The sequence below is a fragment of the Mirounga angustirostris genome, unplaced genomic scaffold, assembly GCF_029215605.1.
Source record: "Mirounga angustirostris isolate CCGP_5_RB_7025 unplaced genomic scaffold, mMirAng1.0.hap1 SCAF_12, whole genome shotgun sequence".
Lineage (NCBI taxonomy): Eukaryota > Metazoa > Chordata > Mammalia > Carnivora > Phocidae > Mirounga > Mirounga angustirostris.
In genome coordinates this window covers 12,631,514-12,638,290 of record NW_026991720.1, presented here as the reverse complement: position 1 = coordinate 12,638,290, position 6,777 = coordinate 12,631,514, and the positions used below count along the sequence as shown (strand labels likewise).

Sequence of the window (6,777 nt, the reverse complement as noted above, 5' to 3'; positions counted from 1 at the left end):
TCCTAGTAAGTTTGTCCTTGATCCTTGTTACCCAATTGTCATTTCCTAAGGCATCTCTGGAGAGAGGGTTGCATATTGACAGGGCAGCATTTCAGTGAAGACCAAAGGGAGAAGAAACAGAATTTGCTTCAAAAATCGGCCATGGCCAGAACTAGATAAGCTTTGTTCATAGAGTTATCCTTTAATTGATTGACTAATTGATTTATTCATTTAAAAATATTAACTGAGTGTCAGAAACAGTAGACATGACAAAGTTTCTGCTTTCATGGTTACTTATGCTGTAAAATAAGAGACAGAAAATAAACAAAAAGCAAAAACACAATTTTATTTTATTTTATTTTATTTTATTTTATTTTATTTTATTTTATTTTTTAAAGATTTATTTATTTGAGAGAGCGAGAATGAGAGAGAGTACATGAGAGGGGGGAGGATCAGAGGGAGAAGCAGGCTCCTCGCTGAGCAGGGAGCCTGATGTGGGACTCGATCCCGGGACTCCAGGATCATGACCTGAGCCGAAGGCAGTTGCTTAACCAACTGAGCCACCCAGGCACCCTATTTTATTATTTTTTTTAAAGATTTTATTTATTTATTTGACAGAGAGAGAGAGACAGCTAGAAAGGGAACACAAGCAGGGGGAGTGGGAGAGGGAGAAGCAGGCTCTCTGCCGAGCAGGGAGCCCGATGCGCGGCTCAGTCCCAGGACCCTGGGATCATGACCTGAGCCAAAGGCAGACGCTTAATGACTGAGCCACCCAGGCGCCCTTTAAAAACACAATTTTAGATGAGGAGTGCAAAGAAGATAAATAGATCCTGGTGAGCTGATAGAGAGTAAAGAATGGAATGTGTTCTTTTAGAAAGGATCATGAGGAAAGTGTCCCTGAGCTTGAACATTTGAGCAAAGACCTGAAGGAAGACAGGGATGGATCCCAGAAATCCTAAGGGGCTCAGATCCTTTGGTCTATTTTATCTTAGTGACAGCTGAATCTTTTTCATATGATTTTGGAGGGAAAACCTATTTGTTGGCTCTGGGGAGACTCTCCTTACTTTCCGTTAGATTGAGACCACAGCCACTTATATGTAGGGCTTGGGCTGAGTCCAGAGTTCACATTTGGTGGCTTTGACTCTCTGCTTGATCGAGGGTTTTGAGCTCTCACAAAAGGGGGATGTTGAAATTGGACCTTTAGCCTCTTGTCTGCCAGTCCCAACATGAGATGATGTGGGACAAGTGGAGGTTGAGGATGGCAGTTCCACCTGTGCCCTCTTCTAGTCCCTCCTGTGTCAGTCTGGTGGATTTTTGGTATTAGGGTTGGGAGAACGAGGCCCCTGATTGATTAAGCCCAGGTTCTGGTAAGTCTGCTACTTATGAGAAGACACATTTACTAGGGAGAAAAGCAGGGCAGGCTTCCCTTCCCAAGAATAGGGAAGAAGAAAGTGGTAATTCACTCAGGCAGTTAGCTGACCTGAAATACTTAGTCCTTGCTCTCAAGATCTTACAGAAAATCCTCAAAGAGTTGTCCATACCCATACCTAGCAGTGACACCAATGATGACAGAGGGAAAAGAAAAGCTTTCAAATGGATGTAATGCAAATGGACCCTATGTCATGAAGAAGCAAAGTAAACACATACCAGCTCTGGGTAGGATTAGGCAGGAAGACTTTTCTACAGGATGTGATACTGGAGCAGGACTCACAGGACAGAATATATTTGGTGGACCATGTAGTTTAGGACATTCAAGATGGAAGGGAGTTAGTGGTAAAAAGGAACACACTGGTCAGGGAGGCAACAGGGTGGCTATTCACAGCACAGTGGAAGGCAGGAAGACCTGTGGATTGAGAGATGCAGGTGGTACACACTGGGCAGGGGGCTGGTTGTCTTGCCTATGGTATTCCATTAGTAGCTGGGCTCATCTTGGCTATATTTAATTTTCTTCATATAGCATGATTATTCTTTTTTAAAAATTTTATTATGTTATGTTAATCACCATACATTATATCATGATTATTCTTTAAAAAGATTAGCACTGATCATGTAGAGGGGACAGTAGAACCTGAACCCTTCCTAGTCATGTTGTGGAGTCTGTGAACAGGAGAGGAATATTTTCTCTACCTGAAACTGTTTTTATCTGGGATCAGAAGCAGTTTGATCTTTTTTTTACTCTCTAGATTTCACAAGGAAAAACTGCTCAGAACTAAATGTTGGGGAATCACTCTAGTGCCACTGAATTCTATCTCTTAGGCTTCCCTGGCTCCCCAGAATTATGCTATATCTTATTTGCTACCTTCTTCCTCTTCTACTCAGTGACAGCCCTGGGGAACATGCTCATCATCGTGATTGTCTGTGTTGATAAACGTCTGCAGTCCCCCATGTATTTCTTCCTTGGCCACCTCTCTGTCCAGAGATCCTGATCACAGCAGTTGCTGTCCCCTTGATGCTCTGGGCGTTGCTGCTTCCTGGAATGAAGGCAGTATCTCTGACAGCATGTAGTGCACAATTATATTTGTACCTTTCTTTGGGCACATCAGAATTTATATTAATGGGAGCATTGGCTGTGGACCGTTACATGGCTGTCTGTTACCCCTTGAGGTACAACATCATTATGAACAGCCACACCTGCATCTGGGTGGTCATTGTGTCATGGGTGTTTGGTTTTCTATTTCAAATCTGGCCAGTTTATGCCACATTTCAGCTTACCTTCTGCAAATCAAATGTGTTAGACCATTTTTTATGTGACCAAGGGCAATTGTTTAAATTATCCTCTGATGACAGCCGTTTCACACAGTTTATTCTTTTTTTAATGGCTGTTTTCATTATCATTGGTGCTTTGATCCCTACAATCATCTCCTACATCTACATCATCTCCACCATCCTCAAGATCCCCTCAGACTCTGGGGAGAGAAAAGCCTTCTCTATCTGTGTGTCCCACTTCACCTTTGTTGTGTTCGGCTATGGCACCTGCCTGTTCCTCTATGTGAAACCCAAGTAAACACAGGCAGCTGAATACAACAGGGTAGCATCACTGATGGTTTTAGTGGTGACCCCTTTTCTGAACCCCTTCATCTTCACCCTCTGGAATGACAAATTTATAGAGGCCTTTCAAGACATCATGAAACACTGCTGTCAACTCCTCAAGGATTAGCTGTGTCCTAAGGACAATCATGGACTCATCATCATGGACCTGAGTGATCTGAAAGCAATAATTCAATCTGAAATGATCATTTTCAACACCAAGTCGTTTGTGATCTACAAGGGAATTTTAAGACACAGTGCTCCAATTTATAATCAGATGATTCCTACATGGGAGATCTCATTATTATTTTTCAACTGGATATATATGTTTATACACTCCTCTGTAGTTATAATACATCTTACAATATAAATTTAACAAATATAAATGTATAAAATATGTGTGATTTTTTTCTTTTTTTAGAACACTCATCTCTTTGTTTTTTGGCATTCTATGCAATCTTTATTTTTATATTCTGTATTTTAAAATCTATGGTTTCTAATTGTTTTATTTTTATTTATTTGTTTCAAATTTTTATTTAAATTCTAGTTAGTTAACATTGGTTTCAGGAGTAGAATTTAGTGATTCATCACTTACATACAACACCCAGTGCTCATCAGAACAAGTGCCCTCCTTAATGCCCATCACCCATTTAGCCCATACCCCATCCACCTCCCTCCACCAACCCTCAGTTTGTTCTCTATAGTTAAGAATCTCTTATGGTTTGCTTCCCTCTCTCTTTTTTCCCCCCTTACCCTATGTTCATCTGTTTTGTTTCTTAAATTCCACATATGAGTGAAATCATATGATAATTGTCTTTCTCTAGCTGACTTACTTTGTTTAGCATAATACACTCCAAGTCTATCCACATCATTGCAAATGGCAAGATTTCATTCTTTTGATAGCTCAGTAATATTCTTCATCAGTCAATGGACATTTGAGCTCTTTCCATAGTTTGGCTATTGTTGATAATGCTTCTATAAACATTGTGGTGCATGTGCCTCTTCAAATCAGTATTTTTGTATCATTTGTGTAATTACCTAGTAATGTAATTGCTGGATCATAGGGTAGTTCTATTTTTAACTTTCTGAGAAACCTCCATACTGTTTTCCAGAGTGGCTGTACCAGTTTGCATTCCCACCAACAGTGTAAGAGAGTTCCTTTTTCTCCACATCCTCGCCAACATCTGTTGTTTCCTGTGTTGTTAATTTTAGCCATTCTGACAGGTGTGAGGTGGTATCTTATCATGGTTTTGATTTGTAATTCCCTAATGATGAGTGATGTTGAGCATCTTTTGTCTTCTTTGGAAAAATGTCTGTTCATGTCTTCTACCCATTTCTTAACTGGATTATTTATTTTTTGGGTGTTGAGTTTAAGTTCTTCATAGATTTTGGATAGTACCCTTTATCAGATATGTCACTTGCAAATATCTTCTCCCATTCCATAGGCTGCCTTTTAGTTTTGTTGATTGTTTCCTTTGCTGTGTGGAATGTTTTTATCTTGATGAGGTCCCAATAGTTCATTTTTGCTTTTGTTTCCCTTGTCTCTGGCAATGTGTCTAGTAAGAAGTTGCTATGGCTGAGGTCAAAAAGGTTGCTGCCTGTGTTCTCCTCTAGGATTTTGATGGTTTTCTGTCTCACATTTAGGTTTTTCATCCATTTTGAATTTATTCTGTGTGTATGGTGTAAGAAAGTGGTCCTGTTTTATTCTTCTGCATGTTGCTGTCCAGTTTTCCCAATAACATTTTGTTGAAGAGACTGTCTTTTTTCCATTGGATGTTCTTTCCTGCTTTGTCAAAGATTAGTTGACTGTAGAGCTGAGGGTTTTTTCTGGGCTCTCTTTTCTGTTCCATTGATCTATGTGTCTGTTTTGTGCCAGTACCATACTGTCTTGATGATTACAGCTTTATAATAGAGCTTGAAGTCCGGAATTGTGATACCTCCATCTTTGCTTTTCTTTTTCAGGATTGTTGGCTATTCAGGGTCTTTTGTGGTTCTATACAAATTTTAGGATTGTTTGTTCTAGCTCTGTGAAAAATGCTTGTGGTATTTTGATAGGGATTGCATTAAATGTATGGATTGCTCTGGGTAGTATAGACATTTTAACAGTATTTGTTCTTCTAATTCATGAGCACGGAATGTTTTTCTGTTTCTTTGTGTCTGCTTCAATTTCTTTCATAAGTGTAGAGCACTCAGCACTTTGAATGGGAAAAGCAAGGAAGAGTATAATTCATTCTCTGGTGGTTGATCTCTGTGACTGATTCTAGGTGCTGGGTCATTTTCCCATATGTTGTTCTGTGCTTTCATGATTTTCTCACCACTAAGGCACCCTCTATTTCTTCTGTGAGTGACCCCAAGTCCAGCCTCAGGCTCCAACCTTTACTTGAGGTTCATGCCCCCAGGTCCAACAGGGACTCTACCACCCTGTAGATCTTCTCAGCTGGCAGTTGTGAGAGTGAACTCACTCCACAACCCTGCCTCCTTCCCAACCTCAGGGCCAGATGTGTGTTAATTCAGGCACATCTCTAATTAGTGGACTTTCTCAAGGTGAGGAGGGTCGGTCTTGGAAAGAGGCATTTTCTTATCTGGCATGGTTCTTATTATCACACCAGCCGCAAATGTGGGAGGGCAATGGGCTGAGTTCAAGGACCTGAACTGATGAGGGTGAGCTGACCTTGTTGTGCTCCTGAGCTGAAGCAGGAGTGCAGGGAGGGCAGAAAAGGGGCAGTTCCTGGTTACTTCTCCCCGCATTCCTCACGTTTTTTAAATCCTGACATAGGGCATTCCATTTCTCTTCTCTCTCAACTACATTTCTGGTGAGAAATGGCAGCGAGAGGGGACTAAGCAATAGTGCTGGGAGTGAGGTTCTGATAGCTAGGTCTTTACATGGTTATGAACTCCACTTCATACTCTGCCTTACTGAGTCAAAAATAAAAGAAATCATCCTGCTTCTAATTGCCAAAAACAGTTGCTTGTTTCTGTGAATATCTCACTGTAGCAGAGAAGATATTTTGGCAGAATAATCTTCGATAAGTCTGGACACTCTGTAAGGCTTCCATAGAGCTGAATAGAGCAAGTGGGAGAATAATTGGGGCGCAGCAAAAAAGCTTCACAACTTTTTTTTATCCAGGGACCTTGGCTACTTTTGTAGGGATGTAGAGATCATCTTTAAATATTGTGGATATCCATCTTTTATTATCTGATGGGTATGTTGGAAATACCTTTTGTCAGTCTGGGTTTTATCTTTTCACTTTTTTATTGAAATCTTCTGTCATGCAAAAGTGTTAATTTTGCTGTTGTCAAATTTAATTTTTTTCTGTGATTTATATTTGTGTATATTACTTTAAAAGTCCCTTTCCATTCAAAGGACTTAACAATAGTCTCCTATAATAGCTATAGACTCTGACAATATAGATATAGTACAACTATTTTTTTTTGACCTCATCTCACTGCCTTTTATTGCCAATTTTTATTTTATTTTTTTATTCTTATGTTAATCCCCATACATTACATCATTAGTTTTAGATGTAGTGTTCCATGATTCATTGTTTGTGCATAACACCCAGTGCTCCATGCAGAATATGCCCTCCCCAATACCCACCACCAGGCTAACCCATCCTCCCACCCCCCTCCCCTCTAGAACTCTCAGTTTGTTTTTCAGAGTCCATCGTCTCTCATGGTTCGTCTGCCCCTCCGATTTCCCCCGCTTCATTCTTCCCCTCCTGCTACCTTCTTCTTCTTTTTTTTTTTCTTAACATATATTGCATTATTTGT

The 6,777-nt window shown here is 40.2% G+C and overlaps 1 pseudogene; it reads left to right on the top strand.

Moving 5' to 3' along the window:
- The first annotated feature begins 662 nt into the window (after positions 1–662).
- LOC123841328 (olfactory receptor 9A1-like) lies at positions 663–3,302 on the top strand (annotated as a pseudogene).
- The last annotated feature ends 3,475 nt before the right edge of the window (positions 3,303–6,777 follow it).